General features: G+C 40.4%; 1 long non-coding RNA gene across 2 annotated transcripts in view; it reads right to left on the bottom strand.

The window, feature by feature from the left end:
* The window catches only part of LOC123334459, a 244,352-nt gene that overhangs the window by 14,937 nt on the left and 213,751 nt on the right, over positions 1-15,664 (bottom strand). The window contains exons 3-4 of one of the 2 annotated variants that reach the window (XR_006552329.2): positions 2,259-2,381; positions 112-263 (exon numbers count right to left, since the gene is read on the bottom strand). This is a non-coding gene — a long non-coding RNA (uncharacterized LOC123334459). Of the gene's footprint in view, positions 1-111; positions 264-2,258; positions 2,382-15,664 lie in introns of those variants that run through there. The other variant, XR_006552330.2, reaches the window with a different exon arrangement.

The raw sequence follows: 15,664 nt of genomic DNA, 5'->3' as shown, positions 1-15,664 counted from the left end.
AGCTGCACACAGTTCTCAGGACTAAGATCACGGAAAAGAACACCTGCTTGGATTCCCTTCAGTGACTCCCTTCAGTGACCTTGTACTTAAAGGACTATCCATTTTGTTGCAACTGGTGGAATTTCATTCTTTTTAATGGCTGAGTAATCATTTTATTGAAGATATAAAAACATGCGTTTCTACAAATAAAGTACCCTTGCTTCACTCGAGACTTGGGTCCCCTGCATCCTTCTTCTTGTTGACTCCAGTCTCCAGGTCCCGGTCTAGGAAGACCATGACACATGTAAAACATGAAATTAGTACATTCTTTAACACAATACAAAAAATAAACTCAAAATGGATTAAAAATCTAAATTTAAGACAAGATACTATAAAATTCTTAGGGGAAAACATAGGCAGAACACTCTCTGACAAAAATCACAGCAGTATCTTTTTTGATCTGTCTTCCAAAGTAGTGGAAATAAAAATAAACAAATGAGACCTAAGTAAACTCAAAAGCTTTTGTTCATCAAAGGAAACCATATACAAAATGAAAATACAACACACAGAATGGGAGAAAATTGTCTACACAATATGACAGACAATGGATTAGTCTACAACATTTACAAACAGTTCATGCAGCTCCATATTAAAAAAAAAAAAAAATTAAAAGTGGACAGAGACCTAAAGACACATTTCTCCAAAGATGACAGTAGATGGCCAAGAGGCACATGAAAAGATGCTCACTATCCCTAATTATTAGAGAAATGCAAATAAAAACTACAGTAAGGGCTTCCCTGGTGGTCCAGGGGTTAAAATTCTCCCTTGAAATTCAAGGAACACTGGTTAGATCCCTGGTCTGAGAAGATCCCACATGCCCATGCACCAAAACCCATCGAGTCCACATGCCACAACTACTGAAGCTCGCACACCTAGAGCCTGTGTCCCACAACAAGGGAAGCCACCACAATGAGAGGTCCATGCACCACAACAAAGAGTAGCCCCCACTTTCTGCAACTAGGGAAAGTCCATGTACAGCCACTAAGACCCACCAGAACAACAAACAAATAAATCTTAAAAAAAAAAAAAAGAACTACAATGAGGTGTCAATTCACACCAGTCAGAATGGCCACTGTCAAAGAATGTACAAACAATAAATGCTGGAGAGGATGTGGACAAAAGGGAACCCTCATACATGGTTGGTGGGAGTGTAAATTGGTACAGCCATTATGGAGAACAATGTGGAGGTTCTTTAAAAATCTAAAAATAGAGCTACCATGTGATCCAGCAATCCCACTCTTAGGCACATATTCAGAAAGAAACACCTGTACCCCACCAATGTCATCGCAGCACTGTTTACGATATCCAAGACATGGAAGCATGCCCATCAACAGATGAATGAATAAAGAAAATGTGGCACATTTATACAATGAAATATTACTCAGACATTAAAAAGAATGGACTAATGCCATTTGCAGCAACATGGATGGAACAGGAGATTATCACACCAAATGAGGTCAGATAGAGAAAGACCACTATCATATGATGTCATGTATATGCAAAATCTAAAAAAAAAAAAAAAAAAAAAAAAAAGATACAACTGAACTTATTTACAAAACAGAAACAGACTCACAGACTTAGAGAAGGAACTTACAATTACTGGGGAGAAAGGTGAGGGAGGGAGAGATAGATTGGGTGTTTGGATTGACATAGATACACTGTTGTATTTTAAATTAAATGCCTTTCCATGGGGAAAAAAAAAAAGACAATCTGATTGGTCTTATTTGATTCTAGCATCTTAGAGTCAGTCCTAATTGATTCTAGCATCTTAGATTCATGGAAAATGTCTTGAGGGGAAAGAATACAGTGAACTTTAGGGCTATGAACTTTCAATGTTTTTAAGCATTACTCCAGAAACAATACCCTAAAACACCTTTCGGTTCTCAAGGAAAAGAAGAGAAAAAAGCCAGATTAAGCCCTATGATATTGTCTTATGAATGTCCCAGCCTGTGTGACCATCATGGGCATGGCCGGCACTCTGAATACACATGCAGAGGAACCAGTACTGAGGACTCATACCATATTGGAATTTTATCAGGTCATCATCCTCTGTAAACATTCTACCTGATCTGAGAATCAATTCCAAACTGCTGCCAAGTCTGAAGTCTTGATGCTACATGGAGTCTTGTGTGTCCCTCTATCTGTTCTTGTGCCTCTTATTCACTGTGATTCTCTCCACTTTGCTTTATGTGTCTCAAACATGTTAAGATGTTTCTTACCTGGAAGACTCTGCTTGGCTGCTCTTCATGCCTCAAAGTATCCTCCCATCACCTTTTCTTCACATGCGTAACTCTCTCTCATACTTCAAGTCTCATTCAACAGTCACTTTGGATAGGTGTTTACTGGCAACCATATCAATAATAATTTCTTACTAAGTTTCTCTCTATTGCACCATTCATTTTAGTATAAATCCAACCTAAAATTGGAGCTTCCTTGGTGGCTCAGTGGTAAAGAATCTGCCTGCCAATGCAGGAGATGGATCCCTGGATGTAGAAGATCCCCTGGAGAAAAATAAATGGCAACCTACTCTAGATTCTTGCCTGGGAAATTTCATGGATAGAGGCACCTGGCAGGCTACAGTCCATGGGGTCAAAAAACAGTAGGACATGACTTAGCAACTAAGCAACAACAATAACCTAAAATGGTCTTTGTTTATTTTCTGACTCATAGTGCAGTATAAGCTCTGTAATTGCAAGAACTTTTTCAATTTGTTCATTGCTTTTTCCTCATCACTGTAGAGGTCTTTTAGAGCAGGCAGAAAATAAATATACCAAATAAATATAAACTGTAATTAAAAGTTATATTCTTAAATGCAAAATTAAAGTAAACTCAGTTTGAAATAGCAGCATCAAAATGTTAACTGGATCAAAAATAGCAGGTTTCAAAATAGGCTGTTGTTCCCCAACTTTCTTGTGAACTAATTCTGAGACAAACAGAACAAGTATCAAGAGCGAGCCTTTGAAAAATTCGAGGCTATAGAATGATCCTTCAGGGTCCACACTGACAAGAGTCAGCAGAGTAGAGGAAAGGGTATTATAAAAGTTTCACACGAGTAAACAAGAAATTCAGTACCATTGTGCAGTCTCTGTGGAAAACAGGGTGGTAGTTATTCAAAAAGCTAAACACAGAATTATCATGACTCAGCAATTCCACCGTTATGTGTATTAGGTGTGTATTAAAAGAATTAAAAAGAGGGACTCAGACATTTCCACATTCATTGCAGTATTATTCCCTGTAACATTATTTTCAAGCCAAAAGGTAGAAACAATCCAAATGTCCATCTACAGATGAACAGATAACAAAATTTTATATGTATATATTTATATATGCATAAAAGAATATGATGTATATAGATATAAAGGATATGATACGTGCTTCCACATGAATAAATCTTGAGAATGTTTTGATAAGTTAAATAAACCAGATATAAGTGAACACATATTATATGATTCCATTTACATGAAACACCTAGAACAAGAAAATTAATAGAAACAAAATACAGATTGGAGGTTCCCAGGAGATGGAAAGCTTTTGAATAATGATTAGAGTCTCTATTTGTGGATGAAGAAGATGCTGTATGTTCCAAGTCATACACTAGGAGAAATATTTGTAAAATACATATGTGATTAAGAGATAGTATCTAAATGTACAAATTTTAAAACACCACAATAATAATAATAAATAATTCCATTTAAAAATGAACAAAAGATCTGAGATAGACATTGAAACGAAGAAGATATACAGATGGTAAATAAGCACAAGAAAAGATGAACAACATCATATATCATCAAATAACTGCAAGTTAAAACAACTATACACCTATCAGAATGGCTAAAATTCAAAACACTGACAACATCAAATGCTGGTAAGGATGAAGAGCAATAGGAATTCCCATTCATTGTGGGAATGCAAAATGGTAGTACAGCCATTCTGGAAGGCAGTTTACCTCTTTTTTGCAAAACTAAACATACCCTTACCATAAGAACTAGCAATTGTATTCATTGATATTTATCCAAATGAGTTGAAAACTTATGACCACAGAAAAACCTGGACACAGATGTTTACAGCAGCTCTATTTGTAATCGTCAATACCTGGAAGCAATCAAGAAGTCCTTCACCAGATGAGTGAATAAATGAATTGTCATACATTCATACAATGGAATATTAGACAGTGCTTAAAAGAAAATGAACTAAAAGACACAAAAGACATGGAGGAAACTTAAATGCCTATTACATTAAAAGAGCCAATCTGGAGAGGTTAAAAAGTTAAAGTTTTTAAAGTGTGGGATGATGATGGTAGGGGAGGCCATACATATGTGGGGAGAAGAAATATATGTACTTTTTATGCTTTCCATTCAGTTTTGTTATAAACTTAAATCCACTTTAAAAATAAAGTCCATTAAAATTAATAAATTCAATTCAAAAAACAAAGTTTGGGAAATAGCAGTGACGGTTTCATAACACTGTGAACAGAATAATGCACTGAAATGTACATGTGATGTTTAAAAAGGCAAATCAGTACCATTGGGTGGGTTTGCATTAAAAGTTAAAAGAGCCAATCTGGAGAGGTTACATACCACATACTATATGATTCAGACTATATGACTTTCTGAAAAAGGCAAAGCTATGAAAACAGTGGGCTTCCCAAGTGGTGCAGTGGTAAAGAATCTGCCTGCCAGTGCTGGAGACAGAAGACGTGGGTTTGATCCATGGGTCAGGAAGATCTCCTGACACAGGAAATGGCAACCCACTCCAGTATTCTTGCCTAGAAAATTCCATGAACAGAATTTGTGACCCCTTGGTGGGCTACAGTCCAGGGCCTCACAAACAGTCAGACATGACTGAGCACACACACATGGAAACAGTGAGAGGAAAAAAAAAAGTAATTAGCAGAGGTCATTGGGAGAAGGAAGAATAAACAGATGGAGCACAGAGGATTTTAGGGCAGTAAAACTACTCTGTAAGATACTATAATGGTGGATATGTATCATTATACACTTGTCAAAACTCATAGACCAAGAGTGGAACTTAATGTAAACTATGGATAATAATGTGTCAGTGTTGGTTTACAGACTGTAACCACTCTGGTGTGGGATGGTGATGGTAGGGGAGGCCATGCATATGTGGGGAGAGGAAATATATGTACTTTTTATGCTTCCCATTCAGTTTTGTTATAAACTTAAAACCACTCTAAAAATAAAGTCCGTTAAAATTAATAAATTCAATTCAAAAAACAAAGTTTGGGAAACAGCAGTGATGGTTTCATAACACTGTGAATGGAATAATACACTGAAATGTACATGTGATGTTTAAAAAGGCAAATCAGTACCATTGGGTGGTTTTGCACTCAACATTCAGAGCTCTGGAATTCAGCATCTTGGATCCAGGATGTGTTTCTTTGGAAGGCCAGTAGAACATGAACAGGGTATTAATGAACATGAGAGGACCTAAGACTCAGGAAAGGTTAATGCTGCAATTCTGGTTGTGTCTTTTTATATGACAAATTTATTCCCATATGCAGAGCTGGTCTGTAGAAATGCAAGCTACAAAAACATACCATAAGGCATAAATCATGGGAATTTATGGCATAAACCATTAGAAATTTCTTCCTAATTCATTTCACTACTTTGACTCCCTTGGATTGCATGTGTGCATGTGTGTGTACACACACACACACACACACACACACACTGACTCCCTTACTTTTGTTAATAGCCATACCATGTTCCATCAAGTTTAAAATCTTGGAGAAAACCTGGATTCCACCTTTTCTTACTTCTCAACTCTAATATCCAATCAATTCCTGAGTTTTACGGATCCTTTTTTGTAATATCTTTCAAATTCACCTCTATTTTCATTTTAACATCTTCTTCCAGGTCTTCATTGCATCCTTTTCGTTTAGAGCAAAAATTTTTACCCGTGTTTCTACTCCAGTTTCCTCTTCTTTAATCTCTTCCACATACATTCCTGCTGAATGAGTTTTCCTAAAATGTATTTCCAATCATGTCACTTGACCTCAGGACAGCCTTGAGTCACTCCTGATGGTCTACAGAACTCAGTATGAATACGTACCTCACTCTGGAATTCAACAGGCATCAGTTCACAAGATGTGTATTAAGGATTAACACCTACTACATTAAATCTAGACACTTATTAAAGAGCAAAGACATCACTTTGCCCACAAAGGTCCATATACTCAAAGCTATGGTCTTTCCAGTAGTCATGTACGGATGTGAGAGTTAAACCATAAAGAAGGCAGACAGCCAAAGAATTTATGCTTTTGAACTGTAGGGCTGGAGAAGATTCTTGAGAATCCCTTGGACAGCAAGAAGATCAAACTAGTCAATTCTAAAGGAAATCAACCCTGAATACTCATTGGAAAGACTGATGCTGAAACTCCAATACTTTGGCTACCTGATACAAAGAGCTGACTCATTGGAAAAGACCCTGATGCTGGGAAAGATTGAAGGCAGGAGGAGAAGAGGGCAACGGAGGATGAGATAGTTGGATGGCATCACCAATTCAATGGACATGAACTTGGGCAAACTTCAAGAGATGGTGAGGGATAGAGAGGTCTGGTATGCTGCAGTCCATGGGGTCACAAAGAGTCAGACATGACTTGGTGACTGAACAAAAACAAAAGGAAGGAGGACAGAGCTGAGGAAGAAGTCAAAGGGTGGAGCAGCAAAGCCAACTCAGCAGAGAGCTCTCAAGAGAATAATGTCCATCAGAGCATCCCTCATAACGCTTAAATAATCTCACTTTCATATAAAGCCACACACTTATCTAGGGCCTCAGTGTCATCCTGGACAAGGTGATTCTCTGAAGCTGAGTCAGGCTTTGAAGGTGTAGACAGGTGGAGGCTTTTTACTGAATTCCTTACAGCAGGAGCATGCAGGTGGGCAGTGGGTGGAGGATTGCCTTGTCTATCACCACATTTTCCCTATTCTTTCTTACTTTGCCTTAATGTATACACAGTTCAGTTCAGTTCAGTTGCTCAGTCGTGTCCAACTCTTTGAGACCCATGAACCGCAGCACGCCAGGCCTTCCTGTCCATCACCAATGCCTGGAGTTTACGCAAATTCATGTTCTTTGAGTCGGTGATTCCATCCAACCATCTCATCCTCTGTCGTCCCCTTCTCCTCCTGCCCTCAATCTTTCCCAGCATCAGGGTCTTTTCCAATGAGTCAGCTCTTCAAATCAGGTGATGAAAGTATTGGAGTTTCATTTTCAACATCAGTCCTTCCAGTGAACACCCAGGACTGATCTCCTTTAGGATGGACCGGTTGGATCTCCTTGCAGTCCAAGGGACTCTCAAGAGTCTTCTCCAACACCACAGTTCAAAAGCATCAATTCTTCAGCGTTCAGCTTTCTTTATGGTCCAACTCTCACATCCATACACGACTACTGGAAAAACCATAGCCTTGACTAGATGGACCTTTGTTGACAAAGTAATGTCTCTGGTTTTTAATATGCTGTCTAGGTTGGTCATAACTTTCCTTCCAAGGAGTAAGCGTCTTTTAATTTCATGGCTGCAGTCACCATCTGCAGTGATTCTGGAGCCCAAAAAAATAAAGTCAGCCACTGTTTCCACTGTTTCCCCATCTATTTGCCATGAAGTGATGGGATCGGATGCCATAATCTTAGTTTTCTAAATGTTGAGCTTTAAGCCAACTTTTTCACTCTTCTCTTTCACTTTCATCAAGAGGCTCTCAAGTTCTTCTTCACTTTCTGCCATAAGGGTAGTGTCATCTGCATATCTGAGATTATTGATATTTCTCCTGGCAATCTTGATTCCAGCTTGTGCTTCATCCAACCCAGCGTTTCTCATGATGTACTCTGTATATAAGTTAAATAAGCAGAGTGACAATATATACAGGCTTGACGTATTCCTTTTCCTATTTGGAACCAATCTATTGTTCCATGTCCAGTTCTAACTGTTGCTTCCTGACCTGCATAAAGGTTTCTCAGGATGTAGATCAGGTGGTCTGGTATTCCCATCTCTTTCAAAATTTTCCACAGTTTATTGTGATCCACACAGTCAAAGGCTTTGGCATAGTCAATAAAGCAGAAATAGATGTTGTTCTGGAACTCTCTTGCTTTTTTAATGATCCAGCAGATGTTGGCAATTTGATCTCTGGTTCCTTTGCCTTAAAACCAGCTTGAACATCTGGAAGTTCACGGTTCACATATTGCTGAAGCCTGGTTTGGAGAATTTTGAGCATTACTTTATTAGCATGTGACATGAGTGCAATTGTGCAGTAGTTTGAGCATTCTTTGGCATTGCCTTTCTTTGGGATTGGAATGCAAACTGACCTTTTCCAGTCCTGTGGCCACTGCTGAGTTTTCCAAATTTGCTGGCATATTGAGTGCAGCACTTTCATAGCATCATCTTCCAGGATTTGAAATAGCTCCACTGGAATTCCATCACCTCCACTGCTGCTGCTGCTGCTAAGTTGCTTCAGTCGTGTCCGACTCTGTGTGACCCCATGGACTGCAGCCTACCAGGCTTCTCCATCCATGGGATTCTCCAGGCAAGAACACTGGAGTGGGTTGCCATTTCCTTCTCCACTAGATTTGTTCATAGTGATGCTTCCTAAGGCCCTCTTGACTTCACATTCCAGGATGTCTGGCTCTAGGTGAGTGATCACACCATCATGATTATCTGGGTTGTGAAGATCTTTTTTGTACAGTTCTTCTCTGTATTCTTGCCACCTCTTCTTAATATCTTCTGCTTCTGTTAGGTCCATACCACTTTTGTCCTTTATTGAGCCCATCTTTGCATGAAGTGTTCCCTACACAGAGGCTTGTATAAATTTCTCTCTTAAAATCACTTCCTCACATCCGACACATGCACTTTACCTCTGTTTATACAATTGCCTCTGAACATTAGGCATCCCACTCGACCCCTTCCTTTCAAAGACCTACCATCAGTCAGTGTCCACCTCAAATACTGCCTCTTACAGAGATCTTCTCTTTTACTTATTAGTTGATAAACTGATCTCACTTTTCTCCTCAGATTTCTTTGCTCACACTGCTAGCAGGATAAGTTTTTAGCATTACTTTTGCTAGTATTCTCTTCCCTAATCTAACGTAAGCATTTTATACACACAGTATGTTAAATTCACCTGTGTAACTCTTAAAGAATCTCATATAGTACCTTACAATGATAGGACATCAATAAATAATTTGTGAATTGAACACAGGGACCTCAAAGTATTGTTCACTCACAGTACAGAGGTAGCATGACATAGGACACTGGGAAGGGAACTTAAAAATAAAACTGAAGGTTGATTCCTCCGTTTTCCATTAAAATGCCATTTAAACCATGCAAAGTGCCAGGTTCAAGGTTCAAGGTGGGGTTTCATGTCTAAATTCAATCTCTCATCCTGGTTCCACTCCGGGGTTCTACAACTAGATGAAAAGCAGTTAGCTTTACCAATGACAAAAGTGAATATCAGAATGCTCAGATCAGATCAGATCAGTTGCTCAGTCATGTCCGACTCTTTGCAACCCCATGAATCGCAGTGTGCCAGGCCTCCCTGTCCATCACCAACTCCCAGAGTTCACTCAGACTCACGTCCATCGAGTCAGTAATGCCATCCAGCCATCTCATCCTCTGTCGTCCCCTTCTCCTCCTGCCCCCAATCCCTCCCAGCATCAGGGTCTTTTCCAATGAATCAACTCTTCACATGAGGTGGCCAAAGTACTGGAGTTTCAGCTTTAGCATCCTTCTTTCCAAAGAAATCCCAGGGCCGATCTCCTTCAGAATGGACTGGTTGGATCTCCTTGCAGTCCAAGGGACTCTCAAGAGTCTTCTCCAACACCACAGTTCAAAAGCATCAATTCTTCGGTGCTCAGCTTTCTTCACAGTCCAACTCTCACATCCATACATGACTATAGGAAAAACCATAGCCTTGACTAGACAAACCTTTGTTGGCAAAGTAATGTCCCTGCTTTTCAATATGCTATCCAGGTTGGTCATAACTTTCCTTCCAAGGAGTAATAGTCTTTTAATTTCATGGCTGCAGTCACCATCTGTAGTGATTTTGGAGCCCAGAAAAATAAAGTCTGACACTGTTTTCACTGTTTCCCCATCTATTTCCCATGAAGTGATGGGACCAGATGCCATGATCTTCGTTTTCTGAATGTTGAGCTTTAAACCAACTTTTTCACTCTCCACTTTCACTTTCATCAAGAGGCTTTTGAGTTCCTCTTCACTTTCTGCCATAAGGGTGGTGTCATCTGCATATCTGAGGTGATTGAGATTTCTCCCGGCAATCTTGATTCCAGCTTGTGTTTCTTCCAGTCCAGCGTTTCTCATGATGTACTCTGCATATAAGTTAAATAAACAGGGTGACAATATACAGCCTTGATGAACTCCTTTTCCTATTTGGAACCAGTCTGTTGTTCCATGTCCAGTTCTAACTGTTGCTTCCTGACCTGCATACAAATTTCTCAAGAGGCAGGTTAAGTGGTTTGATATTCCCATCTCTTTCAGAATTTTCCACAGTTTATTGTGATCCACACAGTCAAAGGCTTTGGCATAGTCAATAAAGCAGAAATAGATGTTGTTCTGGAACTCTCCTGCTTTTTCTACGATCCAGCAGATGTTGGCAATTTGATCTCTGGTGCCTCTGCCTTTTCTAAAACCAGCTTGAACATCTGGAAGTTCACGGTTCACATATTGCTGAAGCCTGGTTTGGAGAATTTTGAGCATTACTTTATTAGCATGTGACATGAGTGCAATTGTGCAGTAGTTTGAGCATTCTTTGGCATTGCCTTTCTTTGGGATTGGAATGCAAACTGACCTTTTCCAGTCCTGTGGCCACTGCTGAGTTTTCCAAATTTGCTGGCATATTGAGTGCAGCACTTTCATAGCATCATCTTCCAGGATTTGAAATAGCTCCACTGGAATTCCATCACCTCCACTGCTGCTGCTGCTGCTAAGTTGCTTCAGTCGTGTCCGACTCTGTGTGACCCCATGGACTGCAGCCTACCAGGCTTCTCCATCCATGGGATTCTCCAGGCAAGAACACTGGAGTGGGTTGCCATTTCCTTCTCCACTAGATTTGTTCATAGTGATGCTTCCTAAGGCCCTCTTGACTTCACATTCCAGGATGTCTGGCTCTAGGTGAGTGATCACACCATCATGATTATCTGGGTTGTGAAGATCTTTTTTGTACAGTTCTTCTCTGTATTCTTGCCACCTCTTCTTAATATCTTCTGCTTCTGTTAGGTCCATACCACTTTTGTCCTTTATTGAGCCCATCTTTGCATGAAGTGTTCCCTACACAGAGGCTTGTATAAATTTCTCTCTTAAAATCACTTCCTCACATCCGACACATGCACTTTACCTCTGTTTATACAATTGCCTCTGAACATTAGGCATCCCACTCGACCCCTTCCTTTCAAAGACCTACCATCAGTCAGTGTCCACCTCAAATACTGCCTCTTACAGAGATCTTCTCTTTTACTTATTAGTTGATAAACTGATCTCACTTTTCTCCTCAGATTTCTTTGCTCACACTGCTAGCAGGATAAGTTTTTAGCATTACTTTTGCTAGTATTCTCTTCCCTAATCTAACGTAAGCATTTTATACACACAGTATGTTAAATTCACCTGTGTAACTCTTAAAGAATCTCATATAGTACCTTACAATGATAGGACATCAATAAATAATTTGTGAATTGAACACAGGGACCTCAAAGTATTGTTCACTCACAGTACAGAGGTAGCATGACATAGGACACTGGGAAGGGAACTTAAAAATAAAACTGAAGGTTGATTCCTCCGTTTTCCATTAAAATGCCATTTAAACCATGCAAAGTGCCAGGTTCAAGGTTCAAGGTGGGGTTTCATGTCTAAATTCAATCTCTCATCCTGGTTCCACTCCGGGGTTCTACAACTAGATGAAAAGCAGTTAGCTTTACCAATGACAAAAGTGAATATCAGAATGCTCAGATCAGATCAGATCAGTTGCTCAGTCATGTCCGACTCTTTGCAACCCCATGAATCGCAGTGTGCCAGGCCTCCCTGTCCATCACCAACTCCCAGAGTTCACTCAGACTCACGTCCATCGAGTCAGTAATGCCATCCAGCCATCTCATCCTCTGTCGTCCCCTTCTCCTCCTGCCCCCAATCCCTCCCAGCATCAGGGTCTTTTCCAATGAATCAACTCTTCACATGAGGTGGCCAAAGTACTGGAGTTTCAGCTTTAGCATCCTTCTTTCCAAAGAAATCCCAGGGCCGATCTCCTTCAGAATGGACTGGTTGGATCTCCTTGCAGTCCAAGGGACTCTCAAGAGTCTTCTCCAACACCACAGTTCAAAAGCATCAATTCTTCGGTGCTCAGCTTTCTTCACAGTCCAACTCTCACATCCATACATGACTATAGGAAAAACCATAGCCTTGACTAGACAAACCTTTGTTGGCAAAGTAATGTCCCTGCTTTTCAATATGCTATCCAGGTTGGTCATAACTTTCCTTCCAAGGAGTAATAGTCTTTTAATTTCATGGCTGCAGTCACCATCTGTAGTGATTTTGGAGCCCAGAAAAATAAAGTCTGACACTGTTTTCACTGTTTCCCCATCTATTTCCCATGAAGTGATGGGACCAGATGCCATGATCTTCGTTTTCTGAATGTTGAGCTTTAAACCAACTTTTTCACTCTCCACTTTCACTTTCATCAAGAGGCTTTTGAGTTCCTCTTCACTTTCTGCCATAAGGGTGGTGTCATCTGCATATCTGAGGTGATTGAGATTTCTCCCGGCAATCTTGATTCCAGCTTGTGCTTCTTCCAGTCCAGCGTTTCTCATGATGTACTCTGCATATAAGTTAAATAAACAGGGTGACAATATACAGCCTTGATGAACTCCTTTTCCTATTTGGAACCAGTCTGTTGTTCCATGTCCAGTTCTAACTGTTGCTTCCTGACCTGCATACAAATTTCTCAAGAGGCAGGTTAAGTGGTTTGATATTCCCATCTCTTTCAGAATTTTCCACAGTTTATTGTGATCCACACAGTCAAAGGCTTTGGCATAGTCAATAAAGCAGAAATAGATGTTGTTCTGGAACTCTCCTGCTTTTTCTACGATCCAGCAGATGTTGGCAATTTGATCTCTGGTGCCTCTGCCTTTTCTAAAACCAGCTTGAACATCTGGAAGTTCACGGTTCACATATTGCTGAAGCCTGGCTTGGAGAATTTTGAGCATTACTTTACTAGTGTGTGAGATGAGTGCAATTGTGCGGTAGTTTGAGCATTCTTTGGCATTGCCTTTCTTTGGGATTGGAATGAAAACTGACCTTTTCCAGTTCTGTGGCCACTGCTGAGTTTTCCAAATTTGCTTGCATATTGAGTGCAGCACTTTCACAGCATCATCTTTCAGGATTTGGAATAGTGCAACTGGAATTCTATCACCTCCACTAGCTTTGTTCGTAGTGATGCTTTCTAAGGCCCACTTGACTTCACATTCCAGGATGTCTGGCTCTAGATGAGTGATCACAACATCGTGATTATCTGGGTCGTGAAGATCTATTCTGTACAGTTCTTCTGTGTATTCTTGCCATCTCTTCTTAATATCTTCTGCTTCTGTTAGGTCCATACCATTTCTGTCCTTTATCAGCTCATCTTTGCATGAAATGTTCCTTTGGTATCTCTGATTTTCTTGAAGAGATCCCTAGTCTTTCCCATTCTGTTGTTTTCCTCTATTTCTTTGCATTGATCGCTGAAGAAGGCTTTCTTATCTCTTCTTGCTATTCTTTGGAACTCTGCATTCAGATGTTTATATCTTTCCTTTTCTCCTGTGCTTTTCACTTCTCTTCTTTTCACAGCTATTTGTAAGGCCTCCCCAGACAGCCATTTTGCTTTTTTGCATTTCTTTTCCATGGGGATGGTCTTGATTTCTGTCTCCTGTACAATGTCACGAACCTCATTCCATAGTTCATCAGGCACTCTATCTATCAGATCTAGGCCCTTAAATCTATTTCTCACTTCCACTGTATAATCATAAGGGATTTGATTTAGGTCATACCTGAAAGGTCTAGTGGTTTTCCCTACTTTCAATTTCAGTCTGAATTTGGCAATAAGGAGTTCATGATCTGAGCTACAGTCAGCTCCTGGTCTTGTTTTTGCTGACTGTATAGAGCTTCTCCATCTTTGACTGCAAAGGATATAATCAATCTGATTTCGGTGTTGACCATCTGGTGATGTCCATGTGTAGAGTCTTCTCTTGTGTTGTTGGAAGAGGGTGTTTGTTATGACCAGTGCATTTTCTTGGCAAAACTCTATTAGTCTTTGCCCTGCTTCATTCTGTATTCCAAGGCCAAATTTGCCTCTTACTCCAGGTGTTTCTTGACTTCCTACTTTTGCATTCCAGTCCCCTATAATGAAAAGGACATCTTTTTGGGGTGTTAGTTCTAAAAGGTCTTGTAGGTCTTCATAGAACCGTTCAACTTCAGCTTCTTCAGCGTTACTGGTTGGGGCATAGACTTGGATTACTGTGATATTGAATGGTTTGCCTTGGAAACGAACAGAGATCATTCTGTAGTTTTTGAGATTGCATCCAAGTACTGCATTTCGGACTCTTTTGTTGACCATGATGGCCACTCCATTTCTTCTGAGGGATTCCTGCCTGCAGTAGTAGATATAATGGTCATCTGAGTTAAATTCACCCGTTCCAGTCCATTTCAGTTTGCTGATTCCTAGAATGTCGACATTCACTCTTGCCATGTCTTGTTTGACCACTTCCAATTTGCCTTGATTCATGGACCTGACATTCCAGTTTCCTATGCAATATTGCTCTTTACAGCATTGGACCTTGCTTCTATCACCAGTCACATCCACAGCTGGGTATTCTTTTTGCTTTGGTTCCATCCCTTCATTCTTTCTGGAGTTATTTCTCCACTGATCTCCAGTAGCATATTGGGCACCTACTGACCTGGGGAGTTTCTCTTTCAGTATCCTATCATTTTTGCCTTTTCATACTGTTCATGGGGTTCTCAAGGCAAGAATACTGAAGTGGTTTGCCATTCCCTTCTCCAGTGGACCACATTCTGTCAAATCTCTCCACCATGACCCGCCCGTCTTGGGTTGCCCCACGGGCATGGCTTAGTTTCATTGAGTTAGACAAGGCTGTGGTCCTAGTGTGATTAGATTGACTAGTTTTCTGTGAGGATGGTTTCAGTGTGTTTGCCCTCTGATGTCCTCTTGCAACACCTACCGTCTTACTTGGGTTTCTCTTACCTTGGGCGTGGGGTATCTCTTCACGGCTGCTCCAGCAAAGCACAGCCATTGCATCTTACCTTGGATGAGGGGTATCTCCTCACTGCCGCCCTTCCTGACCTTCAATGTGGGATAGCTCCTGAGCCCAAATGTGATTTAGTACTCTTTCCTGCTTCATATAATGAGGTGCCTGGTTAGTTTCAAGCCCAGATGCTCAAACTGAGAGCACACCAAGCACCTGAGCTGGCCTAGCAGGAGAGTGAGGGAAGGACTGGGTAGAAAGATCAGGAATGCATATTTCAATAACACTGAAACATTTCTGTGTTTCAAAATATGGGGAGGAGGAGGAGGGCAGAGCAGGAGACTGCGCATGACTATTAAAGGAAACAGCGTTAATGTCT

This window comes from Bubalus bubalis, chromosome 7 (genome assembly GCF_019923935.1).
Source record: "Bubalus bubalis isolate 160015118507 breed Murrah chromosome 7, NDDB_SH_1, whole genome shotgun sequence".
Lineage (NCBI taxonomy): Eukaryota > Metazoa > Chordata > Mammalia > Artiodactyla > Bovidae > Bubalus > Bubalus bubalis.
Note: the sequence above shows the minus strand (reverse complement) of the source record. Positions and strands in the feature narration are given on the sequence as shown.